Consider the following 19,215-nt stretch of genomic DNA (forward strand, 5'->3'; position numbering starts at 1 on the left):
TTCCCCTCGCCTCGCCTTCCCCTCGCCTCCCCCTGCCTCGCCTCGCCTCCCCCTGCCTCGCCTCGCCTTCCCCTCGCCTCCCCCTGCCTCGCCTCGCCTTCCCCTCGCCTCCCCCTGCCTCGCCTCGCCTTCCCCTCGCCTCCCCCTGCCTCGCCTCGCCTTGCCTCCCCCCCTGGCCTTTCCCTGCCTCGCCTCGCCTTCCCTTCACCTCCCCCTGCCTCGCCTCGCCTTCCCCTCGCCTCCCCCTGCCTCGCCTCGACTTCCCCTCGCCTCGCCTTCCCCTCGCCTCCCCCTGCCTCGCCTCGCCTTCCCCTCGCCTCCCCCTGCCTCGCCTCGCCTTCCCCTCGCCTCGCCTTCCCCTCGCCTTCCCCTCGCCTCGCCTTCCCCTCGCCTTCCCCTCGCCTCGCCTTCCCCTCGCCTTCCCCTCGCCTCGCCTTCCCCTCGCCTCCCCCTGCCTCGCCTCGCCTTCCCCTCGCCTCCCCCTGCCTCGCCTCGCCTTCCCCTCGCCTCCCCCTGCCTCGCCTTCCCCTCACCTCCCCCTGCCTCGCCTTCCCCTCGCCTCCCCCTGCCTCGCCTCGCCTTCCCCTCGCCTCCCCCTGCCTCGCCTTCCCCTCGCCTCCCCCTGCCTCGCCTCGCCTTCCCCTCGCCTCCCCCTGCCTCGCCTTCCCCTCGCCTCGCCTTCCCCTCGCCTCCCCCTGCCTCGCCTCGCCTTCCCCTCGCCTCCCCCTGCCTCGCCTCGCCTTCCCCTCGCCTCCCCCTGCCTCGCCTTCCCCTCGCCTCGCCTTCCCCTCGCCTCCCCCTGCCTCGCCTCGCCTTCCCCTCGCCTCCCCCTGCCTCGCCTCGCCTTCCCCTCGCCTCCCCCTGCCTCGCCTCGCCTCCCCCTCGCCTCCCCCTGCCTCGCCTTCCCCTCGCCTCGCCTTCCCCTCGCCTCCCCCTGCCTCGCCTCGCCTTCCCCTCGCCTCCCCCTGCCTCGCCTCGCCTTCCCCTCGCCTCCCCCTGCCTCGCCTTCCCCTCGCCTCGCCTTCCCCTCGCCTCCCCCTGCCTCGCCTCGCCTTCCCCTCGCCTCCCCCTGCCTCGCCTCGCCTCCCCCTGCCTCGCCTCGCCTTCCCCTCGCCTCCCCCTGCCTCGCCTCGCCTCCCCCTGCCTCGCCTCGCCTTCCCCTCGCCTCCCCCTGCCTCGCCTCGCCTTCCCCTCGCCTCCCCCTGCCTCGCCTCGCCTTCCCCTCGCCTCCCCCTGCCTCGCCTTCCCTTCGCCTCCCCCTGCCTCGCCTCGCCTTCCCCTCGCCTCCCCCTGCCTCGCCTTCCCCTCGCCTCCCCCTGCCTCGCCTCGCCTTCCCCTCGCCTCCCCCTGCCTCGCCTTCCCCTCGCCTCGCCTTCTCCTCGCCTCCCCCTGCCTCGCCTCGCCTTCCCCTCGCCTCCCCCTGCCTCGCCTTCCCCTCGCCTCCCCCTGCCTCGCCTTCCCCTCGCCTCGCCTTCCCCTCGCCTCCCCCTGCCTCGCCTCGCCTCCCCCTCGCCTCCCCCTGCCTCGCCTTCCCCTCGCCTCGCCTTCCCCTCGCCTCGCCTTCCCCTCGCCTCGCCTTCCCCTCGCCTCCCCCTGCCTCGCCTCGCCTTCCCCTCGCCTCCCCCTGCCTCGCCTCGCCTTCCCCTCGCCTCCCCCTGCCTCGCCTTCCCCTCGCCTCGCCTTCCCCTCGCCTCCCCCTGCCTCGCCTCGCCTTCCCCTCGCCTCCCCCTGCCTCGCCTCGCCTCCCCCTGCCTCGCCTCGCCTTCCCCTCGCCTCCCCCTGCCTCGCCTCGCCTTCCCCTCGCCTCCCCCTGCCTCGCCTCGCCTCCCCCTGCCTCGCCTCGCCTTCCCCTCGCCTCCCCCTGCCTCGCCTCGCCTTCCCCTCGCCTCCCCCTGCCTCGCCTCGCCTTGCCTCCCCCTCGCCTCCCCCTCGCCTCCCCCTCGCCTCCCCCTCGCCTCCCCCTGCCTCGCCCTGCCTCCCCTCGCCTCCCCCTGCCTCGCCTTCCCCTCGCCTCGCCCTGCCTCGCCTCGCCCTGCCTCCCCTCTCCTTCCCCTCGCCTCCCCCTGCCTCGCCTCGCCTTCCCCTCGCCTCCCCCTGCCTCGCCTCGCCTTCCCCTCGCCTCCCCCTCGCCTCCCCCTGCCTCGCCTCGCCTCCCCCCCTGGCCTTTCCCTGCCTCGCCTCGCCTTCCCTTCGCCTCCCCCTGCCTCGCCTCGCCTTCCCCTCGCCTCCCCCTGCCTCGCCTCGCCTTCCCCTCGCCTCCCCCTGCCTCGCCTCGCCTTCCCCTCGCCTCGCCTTCCCCTCGCCTCGCCTTCCCCTCGCCTTCCCCTCGCCTCGCCTTCCCCTCGCCTCGCCTTCCCCTCGCCTCCCCCTGCCTCGCCTCGCCTTCCCCTCGCCTCCCCCTGCCTCGCCTCGCCTTCCCCTCGCCTCCCCCTGCCTCGCCTTCCCCTCGCCTCCCCCTGCCTCGCCTCGCCTTCCCCTCGCCTCCCCCTGCCTCGCCTTCCCCTCGCCTCCCCCTGCCTCGCCTCGCCTTCCCCTCGCCTCCCCCTGCCTCGCCTTCCCCTCGCCTCGCCTTCCCCTCGCCTCCCCCTGCCTCGCCTCGCCTTCCCCTCGCCTCCCCCTGCCTCGCCTCGCCTTCCCCTCGCCTCGCCTTCCCCTCGCCTCCCCCTGCCTCGCCTCGCCTTCCCCTCGCCTCCCCCTGCCTCGCCTCGCCTTCCCCTCGCCTCCCCCTGCCTCGCCTCGCCTTCCCCTCGCCTCCCCCTGCCTCGCCTCGTCTTCCCCTCGCCTCCCCCTGCCTCGCCTCGCCTTCCCCTCGCCTCCCCCTGCCTCGCCTCGCCTTCCCCTCGCCTCCCCCTGCCTCGCCTCGCCTTCCCCTCGCCTCCCCCTGCCTCGCCTTCCCCTCGCCTCGCCTTCCCCTCGCCTCGCCTTCCCCTCGCCTCGCCTTCCCCTCGCCTCCCCCTGCCTCGCCTCGCCTTCCCCTCGCCTCCCCCTGCCTCGCCTCGCCTTCCCCTCGCCTCCCCCTGCCTCGCCTTCCCCTCGCCTCGCCTTCCCCTCGCCTCCCCCTGCCTCGCCTCGCCTTCCCCTCGCCTCCCCCTGCCTCGCCTCGCCTTGCCTCCCCCTCGCCTCCCCCTCGCCTCCCCCTCGCCTCCCCCTCGCCTCCCCCTGCCTCGCCCTGCCTCCCCTCGCCTCCCCCTGCCTCGCCTTCCCCTCGCCTCGCCTTCCCCTCGCCTCCCCCTGCCTCGCCTCGCCTTCCCCTCGCCTCCCCCTGCCTCGCCTCGCCTTCCCCTCGCCTCCCCCTCGCCTCCCCCTGCCTCGCCTCGCCTTCCCCTCGCCTCCCCCTGCCTCGCCTCGCCTCGCCTTCCCCTCGCCTCCCCCTCGCCTCCCCCTGCCTCGCCTCCCCCTCGCCTCCCCCTGCCTCGCCTTCCCCTCGCCTCCCCCTGCCTCGCCTTCCCCTCGCCTCGCCTTCCCCTCGCCTCGCCTTCCCCTCGCCTCCCCCTGCCTCGCCTCGCCTTCCCCTCGCCTCCCCCTGCCTCGCCTCGCCTTCCCCTCGCCTCCCCCTGCCTCGCCTTCCCCTCGCCTCCCCCTGCCTCGCCTCGCCTTCCCCTCGCCTCCCCCTGCCTCGCCTTCCCCTCGCCTCCCCCTGCCTCGCCTCGCCTTCCCCTCGCCTCCCCCTGCCTCGCCTTCCCCTCGCCTCGCCTTCCCCTCGCCTCCCCCTGCCTCGCCTCGCCTTCCCCTCGCCTCCCCCTGCCTCGCCTCGCCTTCCCCTCGCCTCCCCCTCGCCTCGCCTTCCCCTCGCCTCCCCCTGCCTCGCCTCGCCTTCCCCTCGCCTCCCCCTGCCTCGCCTCGCCTTCCCCTCGCCTCCCCCTGCCTCGCCTCGCCTTCCCCTCGCCTCCCCCTGCCTCGCCTCGCCTTCCCCTCGCCTCCCCCTGCCTCGCCTCGCCTTCCCCTCGCCTCCCCCTGCCTCGCCTTCCCCTCGCCTCGCCTTCCCCTCGCCTCGCCTTCCCCTCGCCTCCCCCTGCCTCGCCTCGCCTTCCCCTCGCCTCCCCCTGCCTCGCCTCGCCTTCCCCTCGCCTCCCCCTGCCTCGCCTCGCCTTCCCCTCGCCTCCCCCTGCCTCGCCTTCCCCTCGCCTCGCCTTCCCCTCGCCTCCCCCTGCCTCGCCTCGCCTTCCCCTCGCCTCCCCCTGCCTCGCCTCGCCTCCCCCTGCCTCGCCTCGCCTTCCCCTCGCCTCCCCCTGCCTCGCCTCGCCTTCCCCTCGCCTCCCCCTGCCTCGCCTCGCCTTGCCTCCCCCTCGCCTCCCCCTCGCCTCCCCCTCGCCTCCCCCTCGCCTCCCCCTGCCTCGCCTTCCCCTCGCCTCGCCTTCCCCTCGCCTCCCCCTGCCTCGCCTCGCCTTCCCCTCGCCTCCCCCTGCCTCGCCTCGCCTCCCCCTGCCTCGCCTCGCCTTCCCCTCGCCTCCCCCTGCCTCGCCTCGCCTTCCCCTCGCCTCCCCCTGCCTCGCCTCGCCTTGCCTCCCCCTCGCCTCCCCCTCGCCTCCCCCTCGCCTCCCCCTCGCCTCCCCCTGCCTCGCCCTGCCTCCCCTCGCCTCCCCCTGCCTCGCCTTCCCCTCGCCTCGCCCTGCCTCGCCTCGCCCTGCCTCCCCTCTCCTTCCCCTCGCCTCCCCCTGCCTCGCCTCGCCTTCCCCTCGCCTCCCCCTCGCCTCCCCCTGCCTCGCCTCGCCTTCCCCTCGCCTCCCCCTCGCCTCCCCCTGCCTCGCCTTCCCCTCGCCTCCCCCTGCCTCGCCTCCCCCTCGCCTCCCCCTCGCCTCCCCCTGCCTCGCCTCCCCCTCGCCTCCCCCTCGCCTCCCCCTCGCCTCCCCCTCGCCTCCCCCTGCCTCGCCTTCCCCTCGCCTCCCCCTGCCTCGCCTTCCCCTCGCCTCCCCCTGCCTCGCCTTCCCCTCGCCTCCCCCTCCCCCTGCCTCGCCTTCCCCTGCCTCACCTCGCCTTCCCCTCGCCTCCCCCTGCCTCGCCTCGCCTTCTACTCATCTCCCCCTGCCTCGCCTTCCCCTCGCCTCCCCCTCGCCTCCCCCTGCCTCGCCTCGCCTTCCCCTCCCCCTGCCTCGCCTCCCCTTCCCCTCGCCTCCCCTTCCCCTCGCCTCCCCCTGCCTTGCCTCGCCTTCCCCTCGCCTTCCCTCCCCCTCGCCTCCCCCTCGCCTGCCCCTGCCTCACCTTCCCCTCGCCTCCGCCTGCCTCGCCTTGCCTTCCCCTCGCCTGCCCCTGCCTCCCCTCGCCTTCCCCTCGCCTCGCCCTCCCCTTGCCTTCCCCTGCCCTGCGTTCCCCTGCCCTCCCTCGCTCTGCCTTCCCCTGCCCTGCCCTTCCTTGCCCTGCTCTGCTGGCCCTGCTCTGCTGGCCCTGTCCTGCCTTGCCCAACCTTGCCATGCCCTGTCTTGCCCTACCCTGTTTTATCCTGCCCTGCCTTGCCCTGCATTTTACTGCCCCTCCTTGCCTTGCCCTGAACTGCCCTGCCTTCCATTTCCCTGCATTGGTATTCCCTACCCTGCCCTGCCTTCCCTTGCCTTGCCCTTATATATGTAAACCTGTACTTAGTGACTAATTCTTCTACAGTATGGGCTTTCCTTCTATATTGCATTTTCTTTACCCACCGCGTTTTCTTTACACGTGAAAGGAAGAGGACTACCTAAAAGAATTTGTTTCAGTAAGTTTTATTTTCGTTATGGTTTTAAAATGAGCATTCTTTTCCTCTCTCACTTCAGCAGTAATAATACTGTAACTTACCAAGCAGATATATTCTATTCCCACTTTGACATATTTTCAAGTCTGCTACTTTATTTTACTGCTTCAAGTAGTAATGTGGATGCATGGATGAGTGTCTGAGATACATATTCTGGATTTGTTATAATAGATGAAAAAAATGGTTTCAGCAGTAAGGGATTTGGACCTGTCATGTTCTTTCTACCAGAATTCTTCATTGGTGGATGAGAAGCTCGACATAAGCCAGCAATGTGTGCTGGCAGCCCAGAAAGCCAACCACATCCTGAGCTGCATCAAAAGAAGCGTGGCCAGCAGGTCACGGGAGGTGATTCTGCCCCTCTACTTTGCTCTTGTGAGACCCCACCTGGAGCACTGCATCCAGCCTTGGAGTCCTCAACACGGGAAGGACATGGACCTGTTGGAACGGGTCCAGCAGAGGACCACAAAAATTATCAGGGGGTGGAGCACCTCTCTTATGAAGACAGGCTGAGAGAGCTGGGATTGTTCAAGCTGGAGAAGAGAAGACTCCAGGGAGACCTTATTAGTGGCCTTTCGGTACCTAAAGGGGGGCTACAGGAGAAATGGGGAGGGACGCTGTATGAGGGAGTGTAGCAATAGGACAAGGGGTAATGGTTTTACCTGGAAAAGGGTAGATTTAGATTAGATATCAGGAATAAATTTTTCACTATGAGGCTGGTGAGACACTGGAACAGGTTGCCCAGAGAAGCTTTGGATGCCCCATCCCTGGAAGTGTTCAAGACCAGGCTGAATGGGGCTTTGAGCAACCTGGTCTAGTGGGAGGTGTCCCTGCTATGTCAGGGGGTGTTGGAACTTGATTATCCTTAAGGTCCTTATCATTAAGGTCCTTTCCAACCTAAACCATTCTATGATTCTATGATTTAACATAAACTAAACCTGGTAATGTCTCACAAAGGTCAATAAATTTGGATTTTTTTCTTTTATTTTTAGAATTTGAGATATTAAAAACACGATTCAGAGACTGCAAAGAAGTAAATGCAATAGTGCCTAAGTGAAGAGGCAAAAATGTATTGAAGGCTCTTTAAACTATAAAGACCACCTCAGCAAGTCCAAGGCTGGGAAAAAAAAAACCCTGGAGAGTGAAAGAGGATATGAGAAAGCATGGTTGTGAATAAGACTACAAGGATGATGAATAGCAAGAGGGATTAGGACTGGTTAGTGTGGAAAAAAGATAAAAACGAGATCAGTAAGTGGTATAGGAAGTGTTGCTAGGATCAGCTGCTCATCATCTCTTCCATTACAAGTACTAGGGAGTATCAAACTGAAATCGTAGAGGAAATGTTCAAAGCAAAGAAGCTGGCTTTTCACACAAGACCTGAGAAATCCTCACAAGGAAATTTTGCATACATATGTCCAAAAGGAGTCAAGGTAGTTACAGAAAAGAAAATGCCATGCGAGTCATTAGGTACCTGCCTTTGCCTCCTGGTTCTGCTCAAGATTTCTCTTATATTTTGAAACTAATTGGCTATTGGGAGAGTAGTAGACATATCATAGATACTGCTGACTCTCTCCCTTAGCATCCTCTCTTAGCTACTGCCTGAGAGGGCTTTGAGGGTACCGATGACCCTGACCTTCCTCCTCTGGGACCCACCTCCACCTCTGCCCATGGGCCCCAGAGCCCCATTTCAGCTCCAGCCTCCACATACAATCCTGATTTGAGCCATTTTGGAGGTCTGTATGTGCTGAGCCTTCTCCCTCGCTCTTCCTGAATTATTGTCTGGGTTTCCAGGCATTGTTCTAGGGCCCAAGTTCTTAACTTGTCTTTGGCCGATGGTTGCTGGCCTGACACTGAGACCAGTGGCTGTTGCTGCCTTGGCTCTGCTGACCCTGATCAGGTGTTGAGTGTGCAGCCAGCGCAGGGTTGGCCCTCAGCTACCAACTTGTACCCCCTTCATAGAGCAGTCCCTGTCTGCAAGAGCCTTTGAGCTAGAGGGATCATAGGTCTGACTCAGGCTGGTTGTCTCTTCTTGTACCCGAGTATCGTTAAGCAAGTGCTGCATGAGGCAGCTTTTCATCCAGTGCTAATCAATCTCTGAAAGTAAGAAAGTCCTTAGTTTGCATAAAAATCATAACAGCAATTTAAAGCCGGGGGCCTTTAATGGTGATTTAGAGCACTCATTAAAATGATCTTACTTAAGAGCCGTGTAGTTAATATCATCAGGGGATTGGTTAACCAACGGTTTGTCACAGATTAATACAGTGCATTGAATTTTGAAGAGAATAAATAAGGAAAGGATTTAGTGGAGAGCAAGAGAAGCACACTCTCACAGCTTGATGGTGACCAGGTCAGGAAACTTTCTCTCATGGCTGTTGGGCAAGGTGACTTTGAAAGGTTGGTGTACATGCTGGTAACCAGAACTCTCTCCTTGATCCTATGGTGTTGTCACTTCTAAAAGAAGATGCTGAGAAATGGGGACCAGTTTAGAAAAACTGTGAAAGTGCTATACAGTCAGCAAAAATCTGTTTTTTCAGTAGAACAGTAGAACAACTGTCTTTGGCATGTTATCGATTCTTCTGTCATATAGTCTTTAAATCAAGACTTAACCACTCTTGTAAAAGATCTGCTCTAGTGTAACAAGACAGATGAACAGCTTAGTAAAGTTGTGTTGTATATAACGCCGAGTACTCAATTAATTGAACCATAATTGTTTTTTTCAGTCCTTATATCCCAGACCATGCAAAGGTGATGGGGGTTTTGCCCTGGGGATTTCATCTGAAGTATGCATGTTTTTCATTGCTGTTATGCTATGATCCATCACACATTTGGACTAACTCCTACAAAGGTCTACATACTCTCACCTACCAGACTTGCACATCTTCCATTCTGCATCTATAATAACAACTCTAAACTAAGCTGCTGATTAAGTCTGAATACAAAAAGAAGCTGTACAATCATCATTAAAGACTACCCTTTGCATTTTAAATAGAAAAATAATAAATATCATTAAAACAGCATATCCTGGCCTACTTTTCCTCAGATAGATACATGACGCAAACCAATAACAAAATTATCAATGAGTACTTATGAAAGACAAAAGCTCCACTAAGCAGTGGAGAGAACAAGGCCCAGACACTAGTTAAGATAGTGACACCAAATCAGGTTGTCAGCACGTCTGTCTTTCTCTACAGCAACAGGCTGAAACTAGATGCACTGAAACAGGAGCACCAAGAAACTTTTTCCATTATTGTAAAGTTTTTCCACATTCTTAGGATTCCTGTAGTAGCTTAGCATTTGCTTAGCTGTACACCATACCTTTTACTTAGTTCATTAATTAAGAGTTAAATTTTAAAACACATTGATTTTCTTTATTTAGGGATTAGTGTCCCCAGAATGAAAAGGGCTCTAGTCAAAGCTGCCTACTGCAGTTGGCCTCTGCCTGGCCAACCACTCCCTGCTACTGCTGGCTCTCTCCTCACAAATTGGTGCCTTGGCAGCCACTTCTTCTGGTGGGAGTCGGCTGCCACCCTCTGCCTGGAGGAGTCTGCAACCAGCTCCTGCAGTAAAGGTGATTATCTTAGTGCATCTTTTGTAAGGGTTGGTTTTATTCTTGGGAGTAATCAGCAATTACTGATATCTCAGTGTTCTTATTAAGGGGCTTTTTGCTACCATAATCCAATTTTTTCCCATGAGTGTAAGTTACAGTCATATGGGAGGGCTTGGATGAAAAAAAGGATGAGATATGTCTTTTTTCAGGTATGAGACTATAATCTTTGATTTGACTTCAGTAGTTTCCCATTTCCTATTCTGGTACTTTTGGTCAACAGTTCTCAGTTCAAGTCATCATTTTTGAATATGAATGTATCCACAGATAGCTTGGACAACAGCAGTCTGAATATAGAAAAAATCTTAGCCATACAGAAAGCAAAGTAAAGATATTTTAATTCCAGAAAAGTTACAAATTAATGGTATATACAGAACAAGAAAACAAATGGAGAGAAATTGTTGTGTTAGAAATTGCATATGTTAGAATGAGAAAACCAAAGGAATGCTGTTTCCCTTTTTACTTTATGAAAAAGAAAGTGGCACTTTTTCTACAGGTTCTACCATTTTTAAATTTCAGGGTACATTTAGCTCCATGCCTTTTCATGTTTTTAGAATCAAAAGGCAAAAAAACCGTTGGGTAGGTCTGCTAATACATCTGAAGACAAACTGAAAATGAAACCTTGGGAACGCAAGACTTCATCAAAAAACATTGTAAAATAAAAGGGAATACTTATCTTCATATAGTCACAGCATAGTAGTGGAGCTTGTGACATAGCTTGAAAGAAGGACGAGGACACAAGTGTTTGTGTGTATACACCCTTGGTGGAATGTCAGTAACCACACAGATTAGCAGAAGTATGGTATGCCACCGTGTCTGTATTAAAGAGCAATAAACAAGGGCCAGGATGCCTATCTTGTGACTTGGAAATGTCAATCATAGTATAAGAAAACTTCTGGAAGTGGATGGTTGATGCTTTATGCCACAACAGAACATGAAAAACCCCATCTCTTGAGAAGAAGAGACCCCCATCTGTTGTAGGACCATGAATTTCAACCTCTTGCATATAGTTAATGCTAAGTACATGATCATCTAATTGTGAGGATATGTTTGACTCCTTTAGAGAAACTGCAGGGAGCTGCAGTGGTGTTTTTTTTTTAAATTCACACCTAAATCTGATGGATGTAACACCACGGTTTTTCTCTGCAACAATGAATGAAACCCTCCTTGACTATGTTGCTGATCACCTAGTCATGGAAAACTAAAAATAGCTCTGCACAAATGTTGCAAATAAAAGGAATCAATAAAATACCAAGAGAGGTTTATGCAAGATTATGGAACAATTTATCCTTGAAGCCATTATTAGGCACACAGTGGATGGATGATTGGGAATAGCCAGCATGGATTTATCAAGGGCAAAGCAAAGCCTGACCAAGCTGGTTGCCTTCTATGGTGGGATGACTAGTCTGGTGGACAAGGGCAGAGCAGTACATCTTGTTTACTGTGACTTTAGCAAGACCCTTTGGCACAGTCTCTCTTGTCATCCTAGTAGCCAAACAGGTGAGAAAAAGTCTAACCACTACAGGGTGTGTAGAAGATTTGAAATTGTGATCAGCAGTTCAAAGCCCAACAGCTGGTGGCCAGTTACTAGTGATATTCCTCAGCTGGGGCTGATAATGGTTAACAACTTCATTGATGGTTTGGAGACCAGGACTGGAAGTGGTTTCAGCAAGTTCATGTGTGGCACCAAACTGAGGAAAGGAGCAGTTCGTGTGCTGGAGGGCAAAATAGCAGAGGAGGTTTGATGAGGATGGAGAAATGGGCTGATAGGAACTCATAAAGTTCAGCAAAGGAAAATGCAAAGCGCTGCATCTGGGATAGAATTAATCTATCCACAGAATATGTCAAGGGCTTCAACTAGTAAGAAAACAGCTTTGCACAAAAGGACCTTTGGGTGCCGATGGTCGGTGAGTTAAACATGAGACAGAGTCCTGGATTCAGCTGGAATAGAGTTAATTTTTTTTTCTAGTAGCTGCTGTGTTTTGGATTTAGTGTGGGAATAATCTTGATAACACATTGTTTTAGTGTTTTGGATTTAGTATGAGAATAGTGTTGATAACACATATTGGTTTAGGTGTTGTTAAGTAATGCTTATGTTAAGTAAAGGACTTCTTCGGCTTCCCATAGAAGCTGAGAGGGAACATAGACAGGACAAGCTGGCCAAAGGAGTATTCCATACCACAGACATCATGCTCAGTACATAAATGGAGGTTGGCCAGGGGACAGGAATCCACAGTCACTGCTTGGGATGGGCAATCAATCAATGGGTGGTGAGCAATTGTATTGCATCACTGATTTTGTATATTCTTTTATCATTATTATTATTATTATATTATCTTATCTTATCTTCCATTACTGTTCTATTAAACTGTCTTTATCATCCACAACATCTCTTTTTTTCTGATTCTCCTCCCCTGTCCCACTCGGGGGTGGGGGGGGAGGGACAGGGAGTGAGTAAGCAAGCAGCTATGTGGTCCTTAGGTGCCAGCTGGGGTTAAACCACAACAGTCCTTTTTGGCACCAAAGATGGGGCATGATGGGTTGAGATAACGACAAATCTGACCAGAACACATTAGAACAAATGTGTTATAAGCATTCATTATATTAGGTTAATAGTCACTGGTTGCATTGTTGATTTGCCCTTGAAGTTCTAGTGCTTGTTCTTGGAATTGTACTATGTAACAGATTACTTGCTGTATTTGTTCTTTGTGCTGTTCATCACCTCTGGGAACTGAGTCAAGATAATAATTTTGCTGTACTTCATAATGCTGGTTTATCATCAGATAAGATTTTTTGGTCGTAAGACTAATCTGCTATTTGTTCTAAGTGTTGCCATCACCTCCATAGGTCAGGAGCCATCTATCAAAAATTGTTAATAATTACACTTCTTAATTTTTTTTCTCAGAGAGCAAATCTATATGGGAGACACCTTCTTTCATCTTCTCCTCCAGGTTAATTACAATAGCTCTTGAGAATGCTGAATATCGTTGGAATGTTCAAACCAGTATGATCCTGTTGCTATGTCTCCTGAAAGTGGTTTAGGCCTTGTTTAGGGTTAAACAACTATTGAAGAAAACCACCCAGAGATTAACCTCTGCGATGGGCATTGTGGCTCCTTAAACCCCGGGGACAGGTACTGCAGCTACTCCAACCCCTGTGACAAGCGCTGTGGCTACTCCAACCCTAACAACAGGCATTGCAGCTACTCACACCCTGGCAACAGACACTGTGGATACCCAAACCCTGGCAACATACAGTGTGGCTACTGACCCAGAGAACCAACCTATGTCAGTATCAGTTGCCCCTATACAGAAGAAGAAATGCACAAAAAAATTACATCCCAGGGGTGAAGATGAACAAGGATCATCACAGGAACGGGAGGCAGAACCAGAGGTAATCACTCAATCCCTATCCCTGGACGACCTGTGAGATACACAAAAAGATTTCAGACATCCAGACAAGCACATTGTCACCTGACTGCTCCAATGATGGGGTAACGGGGCTGGTAGCTTGGAATTAGAGGGTAGGGAAGCCAAACAGCTGGGATTCCTGTCTAGGGAAGGGGGTATTGACAAGGAAATTGGAAGAAGAACACAAGCCCCCAGCCTCTGGAGGCAAATTCTGATAGCCGTAAAGGAAAAGTATCCCTTCAAGGAAGATACTATATATCACCCAGGCAACTGGACCATCATGGAGGGAGGTATCCAGCACCTGAGGGAATTAGCCATGCGAGAGCCAGTTTATTGTGACCTGGACAACCCACAGTTGCCCACAGGTCCAGGTGAAGTTCAATGCACCCAGCCCATGTGGCAGAAGTTTTTACAGAGTGCACCATCATCGTATGCCAACTCATTGGCAACCCTGAGCTGGAAAGAAGAGGCATCAGCGGTGGATGTAGTGGCTGGACAATTCCAGCAATATGAAGAAAATAGTTCTACTTTCCTATAGGCCTGTGTCTCAGCTGTGGAAGGACTTCTATCATTATTGTTATTATTGTCTTCTCTTCCATTAGTGTTTTATTAAACTGTCTTTATCTCAACCCACGAGGTGTGGGAGGGTTTCCAGTTCTCCTCCCCCATCCCACTGGGGGGCAGGGAGTGAGTGAGCAGGCAGCTGGGGTTAAACCATGACAGATGGACCAGATAAGCTCTGGAGTCTCCTTCCAGTCTAAATTATGCTGTGATTCTAAGACTTTCTCTAAGCTTTTCTCTAAGACTTTCTTTTGGAAAGCATCCCAAACTTTGATGAAGCCAACAGTTAAGATCCATCTGGTTTAGGTTCCTCAGCTAGTGACCAGTCTGTCACTTTAGTTTTCATTACTGATATTAGATTTCTAAATACATTATTTGCGACATTCCAACTTCACTTTTTGAAATAACAGTAAAGGCACAAAGTTGGATGGAATGGTTAAGCAGAGAAGAGTCTGGATATCGTAGAGGGAAAAAAAAAGAATGAACCTGAGTATGGCAAAATAGGAATGGAATAAAATGTTAAATAGAAAGTTGCACAGTTGATGGCCAATAACAGGCCAATAACTCTGCTCCAGAGTAGGAGCTCCTTAGCTGAAAGTTTTTGAGAAGACCCTGAGTGTACCTGTTAATTGTAGATAACTAGGAACCACCCTTAAAAAATGCTTTTCTGATAATGCTATATGTAATCTTAGAACACATCAGAGAAGGCTAGAGATAAGGAATAGTTAATATTTCAAGATGTGGCACTGGTGAGATAATACCTGGAATATGTGATGAAATATGGATCCAGCACTGTAGCTAACGGCTCCAAGGATGTGCTGCAGAATCAAGAGAGCCTATTTTTCATTAAATTATTAAGCATGATTACCTTGTTTACCTAGTAAAACAGATTGAAAAACTATGTTCATTTATGATCAAGGTTGAGTCCTAAGTATCAGATTGAGAGGAAGAGCTTTTAAAGCTAAATGACCCTGTCAGTTCAAAACCAGAATATAATTTGATCATGACTAGAAGTGGATGGAGTGGGAAGGAATGTAATCCTTATTGTTCTCAAGGCAGGGCTTTTCATAAAAGGTGCTTTAGAGTTTGCAGACTGGATTTGTGATCTGGCTTCCTCCTCCATTCTTATTTTATAATTTTACTAATACTTCCAGTTGAATTGCCCTGACATAGCTTTGGAGTGACTAGCGTTTTCTTGATGATGATGTATTTTGTTCTAGGAAGCTAAAGGGAACTGTCTGGTTGAGAGCTGCAAAAGTCATGAGCAATGCAATGTATTGCCGATAACAGTATTGAAAGCAAAATTTAATTAAAATTATCCAAAGGTCAGCATTATTAAGTAGGTTGTAATTGTTCATAGCAAGTAAAAGAATGGACATGGTGGCAGGGAAGAGCACACAAACTACAAGGAATGGCACGTTTTGGTGTAACATCCTGGCAGACAATAGTCATAGTTCCCCTGCTTTAAGGATGACTTCTCTTTTAACTACAAGCACTCTCAGGATCTGGGTATAATGCACAAGAAGGGCATAATCAAATAAAATACTTCTCAGGAAACCAGTTCAGGTTTCTTTGAACTAGAGCTGCAAGTAGGTAAAGGGCGGCTCCAAAGTGCACCCAGCCCCAATATACTTTCACATTGGGTTTGCCTGCACTGTTAATAGCACTGAACTATAAATCTGAACAGCATTCTACGCATGAGTGTTTCTTGAACACCTAGTTTGTTCAATACACCCAAGGCATTATATTTTCTCTTCCTACAAGTCTTTGGCTGGCTCTAGCAGGTCTTAGCTGAATGGACTGCAGCCACAGACTATGAAAGTAAATCTTCATACCAAAATATGTTTTAGCTATAGGTAACCAGGAACACTTCTAAAATTGGGTCAACCCATTTTTAAATGCTGGGAAGGTATGAACTATTATAATATTGACAAGCTCAGGAAAAAAAAGAGTTTCACAAGAGTGTACAAAAAGAATACATGTGCACATCTTCTACCTAATTAATTTTTGACCACTGTGGATAAACATGTATTTTGGGAACTTTAACAGAGGGCAGAACTGGGAGGAGACAAGATTAAAACTGCCTAAACCATAGTTTGTGTTAGAAGTTAATGATTCTTCTACCAAGTGCCAGCACAGCCTTGGAGAGAATCTGACTTTTGAGCACTTGTGTGGTAGCATAACAGCTGTTGTCGTGGATGCAGAACCTAGGTAGGAATCTCTTTAATATTCTTTTGGTTTTTCTTAATGTTAAAATGTTGCCATTTAGTGTCTGCAGCTAACGAACATTACCTGTGTAGTACTAGTTGTGTTTCCTGTGACCGATAACACCAGTAACATTCCTGTTGTAGATGTCAGTGCTTTGATGATGGCATCATACATTTGTAGGCGTATCTCTGAACAGTGAGCATCATATGTCTTGTACAGTGCAAGCAGCACTGAGGTCTGCACAGCACTGTGATATTCATTTTTCATATTAGGTTAACATAGAAAGTCTTATTATGATTTCTTAATGTATTTAAAAATCAGTAAGACAACTAGATTAGCACTGCAGTTAGTGTAAATCAATACAGTTCCCTAAACTACTGGATGAAACGTGGTACAATTTGTGATTGTTTTTTAGTCTACTGGATGGTGGTATAGCCCTTGAGAGTGCAACTGCAGTGAGAAACAGCCCGACAACTTACAGTGTCTGCTGGATTCTGAAAATTCCTCAAACATCATTGTATCTTTCTTTCATAAGAATCTACAAAACCTGTAGAAAACTGTTGTCTTGACCTTTGTAAACTAATTACCTGTTATTCATGCTAAGGTGTTTACATTGGTGCTCTTATTCATTATATTTTTATATCTATAATTCATATAATCAGGGGGTAGAAAACCAAGATTGATTTTTTTTCTTTTTTTTTTTTTTTAATGTTCACTAAGGAATAGATCTACCTAACAGGCAGAGTTAGGCCATGGCCCCTATAAGGTCATATACCCTGAAGCACTGAAGAAGTCCTTTGCAAGCCCAGCTGCTGTACTCTGGAGCAATCTTGTAAGGTGCCATATGCTTCCCATGACGCTGTGAAAGCTCTCAGCTCCCACCAACACAAATGATCCACACTGATTATTAGTTAAGACCCTTGATCTTTGCCCCTGCAAAGTGTTTCTCAGAAGAAACTGTACTGAGCACAAGACCAAATGAGTTTGTCAAATGTTCCCTGGGTCTGATGGAAAAGCGATGGAAAGAGTGTTAACTTTCCTTCTCATGGGAGTTTTGGAGGGTTTTTTTCCTTATGTGTGCTTTTGGGGAGAGGATTGTTTTCTTCCCTTGAGAAGGAAGTCAGGGTGATTTTTTTTTTTTTTTTTTTTAGGTGGACTGACTATTTAAACAATACGAATATGTTATTTGACTGATCTAATCTTTCTGCAAATGCAACTACTTCAGGTCATTCTGATAGCAGAATGGCTTGGGCAGGCAAAGCGTAATAGTTTTAGAGAAGTCATATTAGTGAAAGGACACATTTGGTGCAGAAAGCTTCGTACTTTTCCTTTGCTTGTAACCAGATCCTTGGTTTATTAATCATGGAAAAAACCACTAGTGAAGTAAATCCAATATAGCAACTTTATCAATATTTGAAATTCTCAGGCTCAGCAGCTAATGTATGTTGACATCAATTGTGAATTGACCTTTTATCTTTTTTCTAATCTTCTTGTGGCATAGCATTTCCCCAGCCTTGATCTCTTCTATCTCCAGAGATTTCCATGTACAGCAGGGTCAACTGAGGGTGGGAGGAGATGTTGCCAGCAGCTCCAACTGTTGATCCTTGCACATAGCTCACCCTAACATTTCTCCATCACAATTGCATCATCTTTTTGCTGCCTTCCCCCTGTCCTAGCCTTCCCCAGCAAAAGTAGCACCATCTCCAGTAGCATCTTTGCAAAGCAATGATAAGACGTGTCATTCACCACTGACAGGAGCTGATCACCCCTGTTCTTGCCTGGAAGTCCTTCCCTTGGATCACTGGAGGAGCTGAACACTGACAGTGCTGAGCCAATTAGCTTCCACCTTCTAGCTGGCTTCACGCTTTTCTGTGTGCATCAAGCATCTTGTGCCCCACGAAGATGTATTTTACTTTATTTTTCTTCTCTTTTTTTGTCCTTTATCTTGCCTGGTACCCTAACCTCTGCCTCTGGATGCCTTTTTCACTATTTGCCTCTAGCTGCTTAATCTGCTCTTTGATATTTACTGCTCGCACTTTCAATCTTACTGTCCTCCCTTCACAGTCTTTCTCTAAAACATTGACTGGGACAGACTGCTAATATCTAAAGTTGTTCTGCTACATGTATGGATACCTGACTGCCTTTCTCTTGCCTCTACTTTGTCTCTTCTTTCTTTCTTCGTGTTTCTCTACTTTCACTCCTTCTCTCCTTTTACTGAGATTCTAAGTCATACTGTACCTTCAAACTCTCAAAAAGGTCACTTTAGTCCTGTGACCCACAATGACGTACTACCTCAATATTTTATTGTAATCCTTAATGTATCACGATAACAGAGAGAAGCTAGTATCTTCAGATCACACAGAGACAGATAAATTTCAGAGGACCAGATGCTCAAAAGTATTTATGTACTACCTTTTCATGAACACTAACAATCTCAATTCACACACATTTCTGTTGGTAGTTACACAGCCTTGAGGAAAACCTTTCCTCTATCTGTTGTTTCTCTCTGTCTGAGGGCCCAAGTGGAAGAAAAAGGTATTTTTTTGTCCAGATATGTGTTCTGAACCAGACTTACAGCACAAACAAGGAAGCAGTGGTACTCAAATGAGTCAAGAGTGTGAGAAGCAGATATGAGCAATGGGAGAGGAAAGTTGTTGTTCATACAACTTAGTTAGTACCTAAGGGCATGCTCAAGAACTTAAGCCCGAGAAGCTCCTAAACTGTTTAAATCTGTTTGTTTATGTGGCTGAAACATCCTTAGGTGTTAACCCTCTTCCATCTGAGTGAAGAAAAATGTTCTTCCCCATCATGTATTGGAGCAATGCCTACCCTTTCAGTGCTATGAAAAGTGTTACTCTGCCATATGGCCTGTACCAGAGTAATTTGCAATTGCAGATGGACCTTTTCCAGCATTGGAAAAGTTCATCCAACTTTTTTCATCTCCATTCAAGCGTGGAAAACCTTTCTGTGTGATTCCCCCTCCCCCTTCACCCTTTTCTCAAATGAGGATGGTACTGTGAAAGGTGAAATAAATCAGTTCCTGTGAGCTACGTTTTCTGAGTTCTGGCTTGGTGTGTCTAGTTTCAATACTCCTGCCTCCTTTGTGTGTGAAGACCTGCAGATCTAAAGTAGGTTTGTTTCAACAGACCCATTTTTTCCAAGGGGCTTTGTAGTGGCATCTGGATCTTACTTCAGAAATCTGTTCTGTTTATAGTTGGAGTTGCACAAACAGGCAAGTGTTTTCATTCTTTAAATAAACTTTGCAAATAGATACATAGACCTTACAGCTTTTCACTGTGGTATTATTTTTAGTTGCTTACCCATCTCTCAGATAGAGAGTTTTTAAAAACTGAGAAAGAAAAAGTTGAAGAATTGCACTATTCATTGCAATAAAACCAAATTCAATTTAATCATGAAACAAGGCTTTCAACAATAAAAAAAAAATTGTTATATCCAATGAAGGGAAATATTTGTCATCTATGGCTACAGGGTGTGCTCCTCCCAGGGGAACTGGAGCAGTTCTGCTGAACTGCTGAGTTGCAGATGATTTCATGCATCAGGGTTTATAGACAGCACTCTGCAAACAGAAGAGGATTAGGGATACCATGTATGATATCACATGAAGAAAAAACATATAATGTCCTTATAGAAGGTCAGGTAGCTAAAATAATCAAATTTTTGTCATTAAGAATTTTTTCCAACAGACCAGTGTG

The sequence above is a fragment of the Numenius arquata genome, chromosome 2 (assembly GCF_964106895.1).
Source record: "Numenius arquata chromosome 2, bNumArq3.hap1.1, whole genome shotgun sequence".
Taxonomy (NCBI): domain Eukaryota; kingdom Metazoa; phylum Chordata; class Aves; order Charadriiformes; family Scolopacidae; genus Numenius; species Numenius arquata.